Consider the following 20,347-nt stretch of genomic DNA (forward strand, 5'->3'; position numbering starts at 1 on the left):
TAGTTTTTCTTCACTTTCTGCCATAAGGCAAATTGTTTCGAGTACTTTACCTAATACCCAAAAACTATCCCATTTTCCTTCTAGTTTCTGAGCCAGGAGCTCTCTTCAGCCTTGTGTGTGTGCTGAGCTTTGTTCCCTCTCATCCTTCTGGGTGGTTCTTTCCCTGCCTTGGATGGTTCCCCACACATGCCCATGTAGGACTCTACCCTCTCATTCTAGCTGTTTCTTCTCCCTTGACCCCCAAGTCCACCTCCTCAATTTGAGGTCAGCTGGGCTCCTCCTCCTCAGCCTCCCTGGCCACAGCCTGGAAACTCTCTCCAGGCAGTAAACTGGCGTGTTTGAAGGGCTCATCTCATATGTTCTCTATCCTTCTGAGATCATTGTTTTTCACTGCTTGAAATTCAAAATCTTAAAAACCCACTGTTGTACCTATTTTGTCCAACTTTTCCTTTGTTTCAGGTGTCTGTGTAGAGGGGTGGGGGCAGAAATCCCATCTCTATCACTTTCTTTGAGACTCCTCAGTGCAGGGGATTCCCTGGTGGTCCAGTGGTTCAGACTCTGCCCTTCCATTGCAGGTGGTACAGGCCCAATCCCTGGTTGGGGAGCTCAATGTGGCCAAAACTAAAAAAAATAAAATAAGAAATAAAGTCTTCTCATTACACATAAATACATACTCTTTAAGCCACTTTTCAATTTTCTGTCATGTGCAATAGGGAAAAAAAATACCCAGGCAAATACAGCTACCCATCTTCAACTGTTACATTCCACTTTGTTAAAGTGTCTTCAGTCATGTCAACTGAAGATTCACCCAGCTAACCAAATATCTTTTTAAAATGTCAATACTTCTAGCAAGAGTGAAGAGCTATCAACTCTTCCTCATATGAATGCAAATGGTTTCTGACTGCTTCCCACCTGATAGCTGCCGAAGATTAGCCAGACCGAAAACAGAAAGTTGGTGTGTGGGGGGAAGAAAAGAAATGGTCTGAAATTTGGAGAGGGAGTAGAGTAAACTTTGGGAGAAAAACACACCTGGGTGGGAAGAAGGAAGAGCTTTGTTCTGTGCAGAAACATTGATGAAAAGTATTTAAAAGGAGAGCCCCAACATGCCCAATTATTAGGCTCCATCATATGAACCTGCCATTTTGTAGGTCAAAAGATAAGCTATTGGACTTCCGTGGTAGTCCAAAGGTTAAGACTTTGCACTTCCAATGCAGGTTTGCCCCCTAGTTGGAGAACTAAGATCCTACATGCTGCGTGTCACACCCCAAAAAATAACAATAAGATAAGCTATCAGTAACGCTGCACTGTGCAACAAAATACTTACTTCAAAACTTTGCAATGAGCAGACTGGCTTGCTGCTCCCAGGATGGAGAACAAAGGCTGGTACAGTTTAGCCATCCTGTGAGCCACTTTATTTAGTTATTCCCCCATGGTTCTGACATGGGGATAAAGGCATCAATGGAGCCTGGGGCAAAGCTCGGAAAGGGTGGTCAAGGGGTGCATTTGTGCAGAGACCTGAGTGTCAGAAAGGAGCCAGTCATGCATAAACCTTTCAGGCAAATGGGATGGAAAGAAGGGTAAGCGCTGCATGGGACAGAGAACGATGATGTGCCTGGAGCAATGAGGACAGTCAGTGCCGATTAACTGAAGAGCCAAGATAAGACTTCACATTTTATTCTCAGAGACATCAGACATCACCAGGAGTAACTAAGTCCCATGGTTTGCCCTCTTTCAAAAATAACTCTATGACCTGATTAAGTAAGACATTCCCTAACTAGGAAATTAACTCTGTATTTCTCATGCCCCTATTACATATGACCTGATATTTAAGGTTGGGTGAATATGAGACTTCTTTTCAGAAACAGAAATCTGCTCCCAAGTTGGAGAGTAACTCTCTTAGTTTAAATAAAGCAGAGAGAAAGACCCTCCTCTTCCTAGAATATGTCACTATTTAATGACCTATGAGACAGAGGCCAAACTTGACCACGGGCTCTTAAAAGATGAGAGCGTGTGGACTTGGACTTGTCTGGTGGCACAGTGGATAAGAATTCGCCTGCCAATGCAGGGGACATGGGTTTGATCCCTGATCCAGGAAGATTCCCGGGGCCTCGGAGCAATTAAGCCCATGGGCCACAACTACTGAGCCCACGCTCTGGGAGCCTGCATGCCACAACTGCCAAGCCCTCATGCCACAACTCCTGAAGCCCCTGTCCACAGCAAGAGAAGCCACCACAATGAGAAGCCCTCACACTGCCACCAAGAGTAGCCCCCACTCGTCGCAACTAGAGAAAACCCAAGCAAAGCAACAAAGACCCAGGGCAACCAAATATAAATCTATTAATTAAAAATTAAAAAAAAAGATGAGAGAGACAATGTGTGTATGTCAAACATTCTAGCAGAGAAACTGAGAATTTCAGAGAGAGTGCAGTCATGTACTGAGCAGATAACACTGCTCCGTTTCTTCTTTCTATTCATTTCTGAGAAGAGGAAGCTGCCTATTGCACCACACTCCTAAACTGCAGTACTGGGGGCGGGGGGGGGCGTTTCTATCTGCATCAAAAAGATCAGGTACCACAAGGACCACACTGATGACTTGTCTTCTCTAAAAGCCATTCAGATCTTCCCACATCAGCGCCCTCAACATTTCAAGACCACTTGACATTTAGGGCCTTAAGTACAAGGTCAAAGTCAGTAGACAAAATTCTGGTATAATTCCAGGCTAGAGAAAATAGGAAAGAATTCTCATTTCATTTTAAGAAGACAGCACACACAGGGAGCTGTATTCAATATCCTGTGATAAACCATAATGAAAAAGAATATATATATATCACCAACTCACTTTGCTATAGAACAGAAATTAATACAACACTGTAAATCAACTATACTTCAATAAAATAAAAATTTTAAATGGTAATTTTGGGAAGCAGTGGAGATGTTAACTAACTGCTGTGGTTATTGTTTTACCATACACACAAGAATCAAATCATCAAGTTGCAACCTTAAAATTACACCATGCTATGTATCAATTATATCTCATTAAAGCTGGAAAAAATGAAAACACTACCATCTGGGAACTGTTTAAAAATACCTCATAAATATTTAGAGTTAACACAAAATAAATTTGCACATTATATAGAAAGTGACAACTTTGAAACAAGAAGCAATGAAAACTAACGAAAGCATTAAACAAAAATATTTAGTTTAACACAGATGTAGAGAACAAATTTATGGGTACCAAGGTGGGGGAGGGGGGCTGAACTGGAAGGTTGGCAATGACATATATATATACTATTATGTATAAAATAGATAGCTAATGAGAACCTACTGATTATCACAGGGAACTCTACTCAGTGCTCTAAGATGACCCAAATGGGAAGGAAATCTAAAAAAAAAAGAGGGGATATATATGTATATATATAGCTGATTCATCTTGCTGTGTAGCAGAAACCAACATAACATTGTACAGTGATTATATTCCAGTAAAAATTACTTTAAATAAAAAAGTCTAACATAATTTTTAACTAATGAAAATTAATTTGTAAATGTCTAAGCTGAAGCTGAAGTTAAAGAAATTAGAAAAAGCTTTTAAAAATTCAAGGAAAGAAGAAAGGAATTAATAAAAAAGAAACGAAACTTTAAGAAACATACAAGTGTGAGAGCTATCTTAAAAATCCAAGAACTTATGCCTTTTAAATAATCTAAGAAAAATAAAAGCCTGCTCAAATGTAAAATAAGAAATGATAAAGGAGAATTAATTGCAGAGAAAGAAAATTAAAGAGAACTGGAGGGAATAATTTGTTTAAATCTATGCAAATAAGCTAGAAGAACTAAATGAAAAATTTATTGTTCAAAGAAAATGTAATCTAACAAAACTGCTTTCATAAGAATTGTTATTTTAGCTTAGAAAATGATGGGAAAATACCCTTAAACAACCTCCATTGAATATAGTTCCAGAGGATAAACCAATGCAACAGGGACTCTCTCATTCATTGCTGGCAGAATGCAAAATGGTATAGTACTGTAGAACACAGTCTGACCGTTTCTTACAAAATTAATCATCCTTTCATCATGAAATCCACCAATCACACTCCTTGGTATTTACCCAATTGTGTGTGTGCTCAATTGCTCAGTTGTGTCCAACTCTGCAACCCCATGGACTATAGCACGCAAGTTTCCTCTGTCTATGGGATTATCTCAGGCAAGAATACTGGAGTGGGTTACCATTGGTTCAATCCCTGGTCAGGGAACTAAAATCCCACAAGCCAAGAGGCACGTCCAAAATATATTTTTGTTAATTAAAAATGATGTCCTATTTGCCTCCTTAGTACAGTAGGCAGCACATCAGTCTCATAAAAAAAAGCTGTCCTCCAGTAGGTGGATGGATACTCTGTGGTCCATAGACAATGGAGTGTTATTCAGTGCCAAAAAGCAATGAGTCATCCACTCATGAAAAGACACGGAGGAGCCTTAAATGCTTATTACTAACTGAAAAAGCCAATCTGAAAAGACTGCCTGCTGTAGTTGCATTCTCACTGGTAGTAAGAGAACTGCAAATTAAAACCACGAGGAATCACCTTTTTTCACTGATCATAATGGCAAAATTACAAAAGTTGAATAACACACACAGTGTTACTGAAACTACAGGAGAACAAGAACTCAGTTTTGCCAGGGGGAATGTACCCTGGAAGAACCACTAGAGAAGGCAGGTAAGGAACAGCTATCAGAGTTAATCTGTGACCACAATTCCACCCCTAGGAATTTACTCTGCAGATATATATGCACACACACAAAATAACAAACACACAAGGATATACTTACTGCAGTGTTTGTCATAGTAAAATATCATAAACAACCCAGATATCTTCAACGGGAGACTAGTTAAAGAAATTCTGAGGAGTCTATACAGCTGCAGTGGGATGCAACTACTTAAAGAGACAGAGAGAGAGATCTTGGGATTGCCCTAGATGTCCAGCAGTTAGCACTCCATGCTTCTCTTACAGGGGCAAGCATTCAATCCCTGCTCAGGGGACTAAAATCCCACATGTCACACTATGTGGCCGAGAAAGAGAGGGTGAGAGAGAGATATCCATACCCAATGTGAAGAGATCTCCTAGTCATATTGGTAGGTGGGAAAAGGGCAGACACATATTGTGTAAGTAACCTAACTTTTGTGTTTTTCAACAGTAGAAAGATAACAGTATATATTATGTGTTTATAAAAACAAATCATGGGAGGTTAGATAAGACACCAAAGGGCATGGCAACCCACTCCAATATTCCTGCCTGGAGAATCCCGTGGACAGCAAGCCTGGCATGGAGCTTCAAAGAGTCAGACACGACTGATGTGACTTAGCACAAATCTGTTATCCCCTGGGGTGAGGCAGAAAAGGCCAGGATGGGGAGTTTTCACTAGGATGCCTTTTAATGTGGCTTGATTTTTGGACCAAATAAATGCATTATACTTGCCTTGTTCAAATCATTAAAGGTATTAACAGTTCATTAAGTTTGTATACACCCTGTACGGTATATGGAACATTATCCTACCAGTTTGTCACCATTGGTTACTGGGTAGGAGGAGGATGGAAGGAAAAAAATGGTCATCCTGTTTTAAAGTGCCAGAGAAAACGAACATGTAGTGACATGAACCATGAGGCCAGGAAAAGTGCTTGTCTCAGACCATGTGACTTCAGATGGCATATATGTATATGTACATATATACAGTCTTATTTTTATATAATTAACATCTACTATTGTGTAATCATTTTTCATTTTATAGAAAATGTTCAACAAGTCAAAAATATAATTTCTCAAAAAGAAAAACCAAGCAAGATTTTACATCACAGAAAGAAATCTTTAGCCCTTCTTTACAAGAAAAATCTGCATATCAGAAATGCGGATGTTTTCTTTTAAAAAGAGAATTTTTGTTTTATCCTAGAAGACACTTTATCATATTCTAAGGTACAAATAACACACTCCAAATTCAGTTGTATTTATGTCTTATCCTGTACTTTTTTTAGTATCAGTTCAGTTGCTCTTTACGACCCCATGGACTGCAGCACACAAGGCCTCCCTCTCCATCACCAACTCCCGGAGTTTACTCAAACTCATGTCCATTGAGTCAGTGATGCCATCCAACCATCTCATCCTCTGTCGTCCCCTTTTCCTCCCACCTTCAATCTTTCCCAGCATCAGGGTCTTTTCAAATGAGTCAGTTCTTTGCATCAGGTGGCCGAAGTATTGGAGTTTCAGCTTCAATATCAGTCCTTCCAATGAATAAACAGGACTGATTTCCTTTAGGACGGACTGGTTGGATATCCTTGCAGTCCAAGGGACTCTCAAGAGTCTTCTCCAACACCACAGTTCAAAAGCATCACTTCTTTGGTGCCCAGCCTTCTTTATAGACCAACTCTCACATCCATGCATGACTACTGGTAAAACCATCTAGCCTTGACTAGATGGACCTTTGTTGGCAAAGTGATGTCTCTGCTTTTCAATATTTTTTCTAGGTTGGTCATAAGTTTTCTTCCAAGGAGTAAGCATCTTTTAGTTTCATGGCTGCAGTCACCATCTGCAGTGATTTTAGAGCCCCCAAAAATAAAGTCTCTCACTGTTTCCACTGTTTCCCCATCCATTTGCCATGAAGCGATGGAACCAGATGCCATGATTTTAGTTTTCTGAATGTTGAGCTTTAAGCCAACTTTTTCACTCTCCTCTTTCACTTTCATCAAGAAGCTCTTTAGCTTTTCTTCACTTTCTGCCATAAGGGTGGTGTCATCTGCATATCTGATGAGTACGTTTTTACTCTCTTAAAAAGAAATCCTCAGGACTAGTATGCTTGACATTGTTTCAAGGTTCAAAAACATTATTGAGATACTTATGTGGTCATGAAATAATGTCTACTGTGAAACAATGGTTTATAAATGCACTCATTAATTCTTAAGACTAGATGATGCTTGATAGGGTTCATTAAATGATTCCCTTAACTTTTTTGTATGTTTGGAAATTTTTCCAAAATAGAAAAGGTTAAAATTTTACAATATAAAATGAGTTAGTAGATGTACGGGCTTCTAGGGTGGCTCAGCTGGTAAAGAATCTGCCTGCAATGTCAGAGACCCCAGTTCATGATTCCTGGGTTGGGAAGTTCCCCCAGAGAAGGGAGAGGCTACCCTCTCCAGTATTCCTGGGCTCCCCTGGTATTCTTGGGCTTCAGACAGTAAAGAACCCCCCTGCAATGCGAGAGACCTGGGTTCGATCCCTGGGTTGGGAAGATCCCCTGGAGGAGGGCATGGCAACCCACACCAGTATTCTTGCATGGAGAATCCCCATGGACAGAGGAGGCTGGCAGGCTACAGTCCATGGGGTCGCAAAGAGTCAGAGATGACTGAGCAACTAAGCACTGCACAGCACAGTTGATGAAAATGATTCAGGAGTAAAATTGCTGAGATGTATTCCAGCTCTGTGTGATTTGAGAATCACGAGGAAAATTCACTGTGCTCTTCTTACATCAGCAGTTCTCTTAAAAAGAAAGTAATTTCTCACAGTTTTCCCTGAAGTCTAAGAGACACGATACTTTTGCTTTCTTTCATAAGAATAAAATTTTTAATGGATGACAAATAAGTATATGTCGATTCTTGTCATTGTGGGAACTAAACTGCATTATGAAATGTTCGGGAAAACTTGTACAGTGTGAGGACATGGTGAATTGCAGTCTTTCTCTTTGTCAGGCTGGCCGCTCCTACCCTTACGGTAACCATCGCAACCCAGATGATTGGTGAGAATGGAAGAAAGAAATCAATTCTACAGAGGAAAAAATTGGGGTCCATAGTCTTCTTGTGGTCTGAGCCTCCGTCTCTTTCACTCAAAAGTACTTTCTGTTTTCCACTTCCCCAAATCACTTTCTGCGCAAAATGACTTACAGTAAAGGCCTATGAAATCAGTCAATAATATAAATTGGCAAGGAACAGTGGCAAAGTTGAGAATGTTCATTGTGTATTATGACTCAAAATTAAGCAGACATTGCACAGCAAAGGAAATTGTCAACAAATTGAAAAGACAACCTACAGAAGGGAAGAACATATTTGCTAACAATGCAACTGACAAAGGATTAATTTCCAAAATATACAAGTAGCTCTAAAACTCATATATTGAAAACAATCTAATCAAAAATGGGCAGAAGACCTAAAGAGACATTTCTCCAAAGGAGAGCTACAGATGGCCAACAGGCATATGAGAAAATGCTCACCATCACTAATAATTAGAGAAACGCACATCAAAGCTACAATGAGATATCACCTCACACTGGCAGAAGGGCCATCATCAAAAGTCTACAAATAGTAAATGTTGGAGAGGGAGTGGAAAAAAGGGAACCCTCCTACACTGTTGGTGGGAGTGTAAATTTGTGAAACCACCTTGGAGAGCAGTATGAAGGTTCCTTTAAAAACTAAAAGTAGTTACCATATGATCCAGCAATCCCACTCCAGGGCATACATCCAGAGAAAACTTCAATTTGAAAAAAACACATGCACTGCACCCATACAGCGTTCACAGCGGCACTATTTACAATCACCAAGACATGTAAACAACCTAAGTGTCCATCCATAGATGAATGGATAAAGAAAGGCTTCACAGGTGGCCCAGTGGCAAAGAACCTGCCTGCCAGTGCAGGAGGTGCAAGAAACCTGGGCTCCATCCCTGGGCCGGGAAGATCCCCCAGAAGAGGAAATGGTCACCCACTCCAGTATGCTTGCCTGGAGAATCCCATGGACAGAGGAGCCTGGCGGGCTTACAGTCCACGGGGTCACAAAGATTTGGACACAGCTGAACGACTGAGCACACACACACATCCCAGGTGGTTCTGTGGTTAAGAATCCGCCTGTCACTGCAGGAGACGTGGGTTCAGTACCTTATCCGGGAGGATACCACACGCCAAGGAGCAACTAGGCCTGTGCGCTGTAACTACTGAGCCCACATGCAAAACTACTGAAGCCCGAGCACTCTGGAGCCCATACTCTGCAGCAAGAGAAGCCACTGCAATGAGAAGCCCATGCACCGCACCTAGAAAGGGGCTCGTACAGCAAGGAAGGCTCAGCGCAGCCAAAAATAAATAAATATTTTTATAATTTAGATATAAAAAAAGAATCTGACAGAATTTGACCTGCTAAAATTACAGAAGAGAAATCAACAGGGGTGATAAGTGCTCCAGAAGGGAATGAAAGACTAATCAAGGTCTTGGATATTTTTACCAAAAAAAAATTATGACTACGCTGTGAAAATTAGTGTGAATTGAAGTATGGACTATAACTACCATATAGATTGTATTCCTCCTGAATTAACAGTCCATTTTTGGAGAATTTGCACATAATTTCAATTACAAACTCAGTGGCATTAAATAGAAAATCTGTCATAATTTTGAAGTTCATTTTTCAAAATAAAGTCCTAATCATTTTTCACTCTTCACTCTGAAATGTTGATCCTTGTTTTAAATAGATTTATTTCAAGTGATTACTTTTAATACTTATCATCCTCAGACGATGAGGGCATAAATCAAAGAGCTTTATTAAATTAGAGTACTTTAAGGATTTCATATTACCAAATATTTGGTGATTTAATCATAAAAGGATCACTAACCAGCAAAATCTGCATCTTTCTCCACATCTCAGTGATAATATTGATAACAAAATCACCACTCCAAGCCTGTCCCCTTCAAACTCATACAATATCTCAGTTGTCTGACATAAAAAGCCAGATTTGATTTGGATTTCAAGGTCAGGCCAGGCCCCACGTGCTTAACCTACACAAATACCTTTTCCTCTGTGCTGGCTTCTTGTTAAAATAAAAGATAAAGGGACTTCCCTGGCAGCCACGCGGTTAAGACTCTGCACTGCCAATGCAGGGGGACATGAGTTCATTCACTGGGTGAGGAACTATGATCCCACATGCGACGCAGTGCAGCCAAAAAGATTTTTAAAAATAAAAGAAAAAGTCCTAAAATAAAGTTGAGAGTCCCACTATTTCAAACTCGTCTCAATTTCTATAAAATTAAAATGACAAGAAATTTAAAAACCTGAAGATCTACAGATTTCTATGTTGCATGAAGTGAAGCGAAGTGAAGTCACTCAGTCGTGTCCGACTCTTTGCGACCCCGTGGACTGTAGCCTGCCAGGCTTCTCTGTCCATGGGATCCTCCAGGCAAGAATACTGGAGTGGGACGCCATTTCCTTCTCCAGGGGATCTTCCCAACCCAGGGATCAAACCTGGGTCTCCTGCATTGCAGGCAGACACTTTATCCTCTGGGCCACCTATGTTGCATAAACACTGTATAAATTGAGTGAAAAAATACTGAGTCCTCTCCAGACACACATATACACACACTCATACACACAATCACACATACACACAACACACACATTCATATACACTCTCAAATGGAAGTACTGCTAAAGCAGATACATTTCCTGTCTCATTCACAGGTAATGATGATTTAAAACCATGAAGTATGACTTACAATAAGAATTCACAAATGCAGACACCTACAAACCCATTCTGGGGCTAGGTGCAAACAAATACGCATAAATTTGTTGGCAGCAGGAGCTGTGACAACCTGGAGAACCCATCCCATCCATGTGGGAATGGGGTGGCTCCAGATCTTTTCAGATCTGGAAGTGAAAATCTAAATTTGCATGCAAAATTTTACAAGATGTATACCTTTTACCAATGATTGTGGCCAAAACAGAATATATTGCCAGTAGGAACAAAAATGGATTAAGACCCCTAAAGAGAGAAATTTGGCAGTATCTAGCAGAATTGAATGTGCCTTTACCCTTTGACCCCCAAGCCCACTTCTAGTTCCCAGCTGCAAAAGTTCAAGAACTTAATATCCTCGAAAGACTTTCTTTCAAAACACAGGAATAACCCTCATGTCCATCAAAAGGGTCTGTGAATGCATCTTGCATTGCTATGTAACATAATATATACCTTGTTGTTTAGTCATTTGCGACCCCATGGACCGTAGCCCTCCAGGCTCCTCTGTCTGTGAGATTCTTGCCTCTTCCCAGGCAAGACTTCTGGAATGAGTTGCCTTTTCCTTCTCCAGGTTATCTTCCCAGATCAGGGCTCAAACCAGAGTCTCCTGCATTGGCAGGCACATTCTTTACCACTGAGCCATGTGGCAAGCCCGGTATATACCTATGCAGCGTAAAAATGAATGTGAACATCTACTGCTGTGGAGTGTGTCCAGGATACATTACTTATTTTATTTATTTTAATTTTGGCTGTGCTGGGTCTTTGTCGCCCCAAGGGCTCCTTGCAGCACGTAGAGGCTTCTCTATTGCAGCGCAAGGGCTCTAGACCACAGGGGCTCAGGAGTCGTGGTTTGAGGGCGTAGCTTCCCTGCAGCACATGGGATTTTAGTTCCTGAACCAGGGATTGAACCAGAGTCCCCTGGATTGCAAAGCAGATTTTTAACCACTGGACCATGAGGAAAGTCCCCAGAATATATTACTTCAAGTTCAGAAAAGTATATATAGTATGAAAACTTTTGTGTAAGGAAGGTAAAATATAAATTACATAGAACACACTCAAATACAACCATACACATACATGGGCTTAATTTATATATATATATATATATATATATATGTACATTTTTCTTTTCCAAAGAAACAGTGGAAGGGTAAACCAAAAACAAATAAACTAATTACCTGTGAGGAGGGCGATCAGCAGAAATAAATCTTGACTTCTCCATGTAACTTGGTTTTGGTTCTAGGTTTAGAACCATAAATGTTTCTTCCTCTTTTTTAAAAAAAAAAAAAGGCTTAAAAATCCTTTTCAAAACCTGAAATAAACAAACCTAACTCTGGACCAAGTTGATGGCATAACCAAGAAAAGAAGCATTATTTCAAGTGATTTTGAAACACTGTATTTTGACCCCATACTGTTAGTGGGAGAGAAAACACATACTCAGAAGGAACTTGTAAACTACATTCAGCGTGATTCTCGTAAGTGGTGATACTGGCAGTGGTATAAAGGATTAATTTAACATAGTTAGAAACCAAGATTTCAGCATAACAAGATGTAACTATAAAATCAAAGAAAAGTACATTCTAAATGTTTACTTGAAAATGAACTGATTTTTTTCCCTTTCAAAAAAGACTTATTTCCTATCTTTGTCAACTGAAAGGCTAGAAACAATGACAAATTAGTAACCACAAACAGTCCTAGCACCCAGATTCTGGGCTCCAAGAAACATCTCTCTAAGACTTCCTGGAGAAATCTCTGAGGTCTGAAGCAGGAAATGAATGGGAGAACCCTGAGATAGCTTGTTTCATCTCAAGCAAAACTGCTATTAAAAGAGAGAAGGGGGGCTTCCCTCGTGGTCCAGTGGTTACGATTCCGCGCTCCCACTGCAGGGGGCAAGGGTTCGACCCCTGTCTGAGAACTAAGGTCCCACATGCCATGCGGTGCAGCCACCCCCTCCAAAATAAATGTTTCTAATTCTTAAAAATTAAAATTTTTAAAAAGAGAGAAAAAGGTCCTATCAAAATGACACAGGGACTAACCTGATGGGGTCCCCACTGGACAAAGATAGTACAGTTTGACCATCAAAAACGAAAATAAGGGGTACTTCCCTGGCAGTCCCAGTGGTTAGGATTCCACACTTTCACTGCAGGGGGCACAGGTTTGATCCCTGATCAGGGAACTAAGATCCTGCTTGCTCTGCAGTCTAAATAAATAAATAAATCACAAATAAATAAATTCTTTATGGAACTTCTCTGTGGTCCAGTGGTTAAGACTTCTCCTTGCAAGGCAAGGAATGGATGTTCAATACCTGGTCAAGGAACTAAGGTTCCACATGCCATTAGGTATGGCAAAAAAGAAAAAAGAAAGTTATACAATCTACTGAAGCATACAAAATATATTAAAATATATATGTAGCTAAAAATACTGCAAAGAAAAGAAAATCTCATTGGTCACTTGTGTGGGTTGCTAGTGTCAGTCAAATCATTAGTTAGAAAATCGATAGAAGGCAGGACTCAGGTATTTATTCTGTTTATCCAACATGGGCCATGTTTTAGGACAACCAAACAGTAGATGGAGAAGGCAATGGCACCCCACTCCAGTACTCTTGCCTGGAAAATCCCATGGACAGAGGAGCCTGGTGGGCTGCAGTCCATGGGGTCGCCAAGAGTCAGACACAACTGAGCAACTTCACTTTCACTTTTCACTTTCATGCATTGGAGAAAGAAATGGCAACCCACTCCAGTGCTCTTGCCTGGAGAATCCCAGGGACGGGGGAGCCTGGTGGGCTGCCGTCTATGGGGTCACACAGAGTCGGACCCGACTGAAGCGACTTAGCAGCAGCAGCAGCAGTAGCAGCAAACAGTAGATGAAGAAAAGATATTCCTGATAAAGAGTCAGCCAACAGATGTAGAAGTGATAGAAAAATAGGAGACTGCCATTTTGTCATCTGAATGAACCAATGAATCCAGAACTCATCAACGACTGCTAAAGCCATCAGATCAGAGACTGAGGCAGAACCCTTATCAATTAGATTTTCATCACAGAAGTTTTCATACCTGTGCCAAGGCAGACTTCCAAAAACCATATCACAGTAAAAAAAATTAACCGTAATTCCTTCTGTTCATCAAATATATAATCGATGATAGAATTTTTTGGATTGTCTACCAAATACATGTTTTTTTAAGAGTTTGTCAAAATCCAGATCCAAACACGGACGACAGATCACTTCCTATTCATGTTGATCTTGAGTGTCTATTAAGCTACAATTTCTCCCCTCTTTTTTTCTAGAAGGAAGTTGTTCTGTTTGGTTTTCCATATTCTGGATTTTGCAGACTTGTTCTGAATAGTGTGATTTTTTAATATTTAGTTAGTTATTTGGCTGTGCCAGGTCTTAGTTGCAGCACGCAGGATCTAATTCCCTGACCATAGAGCAAACCTGGGCCCTCTGCACTGGAGCGTGGAATTTTAGCCACTGGACCATCAGAGAAGTCCCTGAAGAGTTTGATTTGACATATTTCTCTGATTCCATATTTCTATAAATTGGTGGTTACACTTAAGAGCTTGATTTGACTCTTGAAGCTTATCTTTTGGGCAGCAATATTTCACAGGTGGGACTTTGGATAATAATATTGGCCATAATGGCATAGTTTTACTCTGTCTCTCTGCATATAAAAACAGAGAAACTAGGGTAGCAAAAACAAAAAATATTACACCATCTCAAAAAAACAAAGAAACAAGAAACCAAGTGGGGGACAAACCACTGGTGTCTGGATGACCCATTTAGTACCAGCACCTCTGACAGAAAAAGGAAAAGAAAAGGCAACAGTGGAACTTCCCTGGTGGTCCAGTGACTAAGACTCCACACTCCCAGCACAGGAGGCCAGGTTTGATCCCTAGTCAGGGAACCAGATCCTGCATGCTGCAACTAAAGATCCCACAAGCCACAACTAAGACCTAGAGCAACCAAAAAAAAAAAAGGCAGCAGGGCCACTGCAGGGTCTGAAGCAGAATCCCAAAGCAGTCAACAAGCTCTTCACCGAGGAGCAGAAAGCTGGCCAGTTTGAGAGCAGCAACTGAGAGACATCCTACACGGTAGAAGGTGGTGCTTCAGGGACCACCAGAAGCTCGAGCATCTTTATCTCGTGAATACAGGAAATTAGCAAGCATCTAAGCTGGACATTCATACCCTTCAAACTCCATGTGTTGCAACCCTAACCCTCAGGGTGGCTGTATTTGGAGAAGGAGCCTACAGGAAGGCTTCTGAAAGTTCAGGACACTAAACTCCCAAAAAGAAGCGAGAGAAAGAGATTATGGTAGAAACTCATATAAGACAGTTTCTGAAAGCGAAAGAAGAAGATAAGTAAATAATGTACAATGAAATGATGCCAGAAAAATACCTCTAGAAAAGATTAAAACTATAACCTTAATATTTCAAAATGAGCAAAAATTATGAAAATAATGTAAGATATCAAATAAATAAATCTACCCCCAAAGAGAAGTTTGACGTTTCCTTTTTAAAAATTTTTATTTAAGTATAGCTGATTTACAATGTTGTGTTAATTTCTGCTGTACAGCAAAGTGATTCTGTTACACACACACACACACACATTTGTTTTCAGATTCTTTTCCATTATGGCTTATCACAGGATATTGAATATAATAGTTCCCTGTGCTACACAGTATATGACTTTGTTGTTCATCAGTCCTGTATATAATAGTTTACATCTGCTAACCCCAAACTCCCAATTCATCCCTCCCTCACTGCCCTCCCCCTTGGTAATCAGTCTGTTGTCTGTTTCATAGATATGTTCATTTGCATCGTATTTTAGATTCATATATAAGTGATATCATATTTGTCTTTCGCTTTCTGGCTTACTTCACTTAGTACGATAATCCCTAGGTCTATCCAAGTTACTGCAAATGGGACAATGCCTTTTTAAGACACAATGATTTTCATAAACTGCAAACAGATAACCCCCTGCCCATTTCTAAGGAAAAAAAAGGTTCAAACCATATATATACAAAAATGTTCATGCAGTTATAAAAAAAAATGTGAATATGTTGGTTCCTAGCAATTATTTGAAAAGTACATAGTCATTTTTAATACAATGTATGACAGGGTAAATGATCACCCCCAAAGCCATCCCGCACCTCTGACAGAACCCTAGATTTGTTCTGGATCTAAGTCAGTCCCATTTCTTTCCAAGTACCCTCTTTTGTATCTCCCACAGCAGAGCAAAAGGCTCTGAGGGACTCCACTTGTGTGCTCCAAACCCAGGCTCTGAATCAGCAGTGAGTCATAGGAACAGTGTTTCTAATGCCAGTGAGGGTGGGGACAGGAACATTGCTTCTGGAGTCACACATCAGGGGCAAAGGGTCTAGATGAAAGCCTAGAGGAAGTGATGGTCAGAGAAAGTGATGACTGAGGTGGGAACCAGAGAAGTTTTTTGGTTTTGTTCTGTTTTTTAAGTTTTATTATTTATTTATTTGCGGCTGCGCTTGGTCTTCGTTGCCGCGCGGGCTCTTCTCCAGTTTTCGTGCGTGGGGCTTACTCTCTAGTTGCTGTGTGTGGGCTTCTCATTTCAGTGTCTGCTTTTGTTCCTGAGCACAGGCTCTAGGCTCACAGGCTTCAGTACCTGCCGCACGAGCTCAGCAGTTGCAGCTCTAGAGCACAGGCCCAATAGTTGTGGCACGCCAGCTTAGTTGCTCCGGCATGTGGGATCTTCCCTGGCGAAGGATCGAACTTGTGTCTCCTGCATGGGCAGGTGGATTCTTTACGACTGAGCCACCAGCAAAGTCCTGGTTTTGGGCCGCACTACACTGTGTGCGGGATCTCACTTCCCTGACCAGGGAATGAACCTGCTCCTCCTGCAGTGGAAGCACAGTTTCAATCGTTGGGCCACCAGGGAAGTCCCAGGAACTAGAGTTTTAAGTCACCATTTTATGAGTAGTTCTGTGTTATAACAAAATTTACCTGCTAACACAATCCCATCCCATAAGTATAGGGGAAATCATGAAAACTCAGGGAACAAGACTCCTCAAATTTCCTAGCTACTCATTCTTCTTCAGTCTGCTCAGTGGAGAAGGAACAGGCCACCTCGGCCCCACTATTTAATTACTGGCAATTATTAATAAAAGGTACAAATACACCTGTAATGGCAAAACTACTGGCAAAAGGAAACTAGTGAGCTCCCCCCCTTTTTTTTTTTTTTTTTTTTTGCAATTTAAGCTTTCAACTTCCTATCCTCATGGCAGTTTTCTTTGATTTGCTCTACTTTTCTCCTAGATCTTCTCCCTATAAACCCAATCCCATCACCAGTCAATATTTTCTGAGCTCTGACCGGAGCATAACACAATATGAATATTTAAAAAGGAGGTAAAAGTATACATCTCACTTTGAGTATCTCTGGAATTCAAGTATCTCTAAAAACACAAAATATGAATTCACAGAACATGTGGCAGCAAGGAAACTATTTCATTAAATGTGTTTAATTCAGCAGGGACTATTATATGTGCATCTTGCATCACGTCAGACACTGGGGATACAAAGTTGAGGATAATATGGCAAAACAAATGCAAAAGATTCTTAAATTAATTTTTTATTTTCCACCCATCTGCAAAACTTGAAATTTAGAGGGACTTCCCTGGTGGTCCAGTGACTAAGACTCTGCCTTCCCGATGAAGGGGGCCTGGGTTTGACCCCGTCAGGGAACTAGATCCCACATGCTTCAACCAAGAAGTTGTATGCCCAAACTAAAGATCCCACATACTACAACTAAGGCCCAGTGCAGACAGACAACTTTTTAAGTTAAAATTTAGAAACATGAAAGTTTTAGTAGTACACGGAGATGAAAGGACATGTGAGTTCAGTGCATTTGCAAATAAGAGCCAGACTCATTCTGAAAACCAAAAGATGAGCAAAGAAACATAATCTGACCAAATGGAATAATGTGTCTGACAAAGGGATGGCCTGTCCATGCTGTGGGTTACTAGGTAATTATTGAAAGTGGCGTAAAACCACCTCATGTAGAAAAGCCCCTAGGAGAAAGTGGAAAACGGTCATGAAACATTATTATAGTATAATCCCACTCTTTGAGGAAACATTTGAAATATCAACAAAATGTTGACAACAGTTACCTCCAAAGAGTAAGTGGAAAATGTGGTGGCTGTGTATGTTTTAACTGTTTAAATCCCTAAACTTTTAATACAGAAAGTATGACATTTTTCCCTTTGGGGGAAATGAAAAAGCAAATGTTACTCACCCCCAGACTGCCCATCAGTTCACTTTACCAGTGTTGTCTAGAACACTCTTCCTAACAGTTTGGTTTCCCATTTTTCATGCCTGCTGCTGCTGCTGCTGCTGCTAAGTCACTTCAGTTGTGTCCGACTCTGTGCGACCCCATAGACGGCAGCCCAACAGGCTCCCCCGTCCCTGGGATTCTCCAGGCAAGAACACTGGAGTGAGTTGCCATTTCTTTCTCCAATGCATGAAAGTGAAAAGTGAAAGGGAAGTCGCTCAGTCGTGTCTGACTCTTCGCGACCCCATGGACTGCAGCCTACCAGGCTCCTCCGTCCATGGGATTTTCCAGGCAAGAGTACTGGAGTGGGTGCCATCGCCTTCTCCATTTCCATGCCTAGAAGACCACCATACATCAATCTCTCCTAACCAATAGCTGTGTCTGCAAACTAACCGGCCTTGAAGTCATAACTTCAAATAGGTTCAAGTGTCACCCTTACTGCTTGGGAAACACCTTAATTTTTCACCCCTTCCTCTTAAGAAGAAAACTTATTTACAAAGGATATGGAATTAACCTGTGTCCATTGACAGATGAATGAATAAGGAAAATGTAGTGTGTACACTACATATACATATATACAATGGAAAATTGTTTAGCCTTAAAAAAAGATGGAAATCCTGTCATTTACAACATTAATGAGCTGCAAGGACATTATGCTCAGTGAAGTAAGCCAAAGACAGAAAAACAAGTAGTATACGGCAATAGTCCTATGTGGAAGATAAAAAAGTTGAACTCAAAAGCGGAGTAAGAAGGTGGTTGCCAGGGTAAAGGAGTGGTGCAGGAGGGGGAGATGGAGAAGTGCTGGTCAAAGGGCACAAAGTTTCAGTTATGCTGGATAAATGAGGTCTGGAGACCCAAGGTACAGTATGGTGACTATACTTCTTAATACTGTATTAAGATTGAAATGTGCTAACAGAGTAATCTGAAATGTTACTAGACACAAAAAATAACTCTAAGGTGATGGATTTGTTGAATAGCTTGACTGTGTTAACCATTTCATATGGTGTATCAAAACATCACACAGCACACCATAAATACAATTTGTGTCAATTATGTTTCAGTGAAGTTAGGGAAAGAAAATGGTTAACAAAAAGATGCCTGGAATTCCTTGTGGATATTTACTATTTTCGCTGAGATGCTCCCTGTATGAACATGTTGTAACCATGTCGTCACCCTCCATTTTCTGAAATACTGCAGCAGAAAGTCGAGTGGACTTGAGTGGGGCAAGGCTGGATTGTCACAGGGCCCTGGGCACCCACTGCTGCTGCCAATAGAATTTCTAAAAGGCCACTCTGACCCTTCTCCAGTGGCTCTGTGTTGTGTTCTGAGTGTGGACTCTATGAACGGGCTTGAAAACCCCTATGAGCCTCCAGCCACCCTGCATCCTGGGCCTCCACTGCCCACTCTAGCCACATCCTCTGCCCTGGAGTTTTGCTCCCTTTGCCTCAAGTACTTTTCTCTCAGGATACCTTCAGATCACAGGCCTCCCTTCCAGGTCTCAGAGATTCTTGTCATGCTTTCAAGGCATTGTCTAAGCTTCCATCTTAACACTCACTACAGTCATGACATTTCTGCAGATGCCTGACTGCCCATTTCCCAAAATGAAAGCTGCAAGGCCAGCATTACACCCCAGGGCCTGGAGCCCAGAATCTAGGGAGTGAACTGCCCATGTTAGAAAGATACTGCTTATCTGGAATGGCATCTACTTTGCTTCTTAAAGGCAAGGAACTGAAAACTCAATGCAAGGATCTTCTTCCACCTAGGATCTAACAAATCTATCGTTTAACAGAAATGTCCTAATCTAACGACTCATATCTGGCAAAGTTCCTGACGGAGCACTTTCCCCACTCCTTTAAGGAAACAACCTGGAATAAATGGATAAAAGGTAATGCAAACTACAAATACCAAGAGGGAAATACTTCAATACCAGACTGTAATGGCATAAAATCCTCCCTGCCACTTCCCACCCCATTCCCAACAATCCCACCCCTCATCTCCAACCCCTGAATTCCTTTCCTCCTCAGGGATGAGAGATTTAAGACACTCAAGTGAGCAAGATGGGGTTTCCCTGGTGGCTCAGATGGTAAAGAATCCACCTGCAATGATGGAGACTGGGGTTCAATCCCTGGGTTGGAAAAGATCCCCTGGAAGGCATGGCAACCCACATTATTCCTGCCTGGAGAATTCCCATGGTCGGAGTAACCTGGCGTGCTACAGTCCCTGGGGTTGCAGAGTTAAACACGACTGAGCAACTAAGCACAGCACAGCACAGCACAGCACAGCAAGACATAATCCTTGCCCTCACGACAATTAGACTAGTAAGAGAGACTATGTCAAATGCAAATTTACTGTTCTGACCAGAGCTGAGGCAGCTCAGGGACACGGCCACAGCAGGGACCCTTCTTGCTGTTCACCTGAGTAGGGTCTGACTCTGCAATCCTATCAACTGCAGTACACCAGGCTTCTTTCACCATCACCCACTTTGCTCAAACTCACATCCATTAAGTCAGTGATGCTATCCAACCATCTCAC

This window comes from Oryx dammah, unplaced genomic scaffold, assembly GCF_014754425.2.
Source record: "Oryx dammah isolate SB20612 unplaced genomic scaffold, SCBI_Odam_1.1 HiC_scaffold_12, whole genome shotgun sequence".
NCBI classification, from domain to species: domain Eukaryota; kingdom Metazoa; phylum Chordata; class Mammalia; order Artiodactyla; family Bovidae; genus Oryx; species Oryx dammah.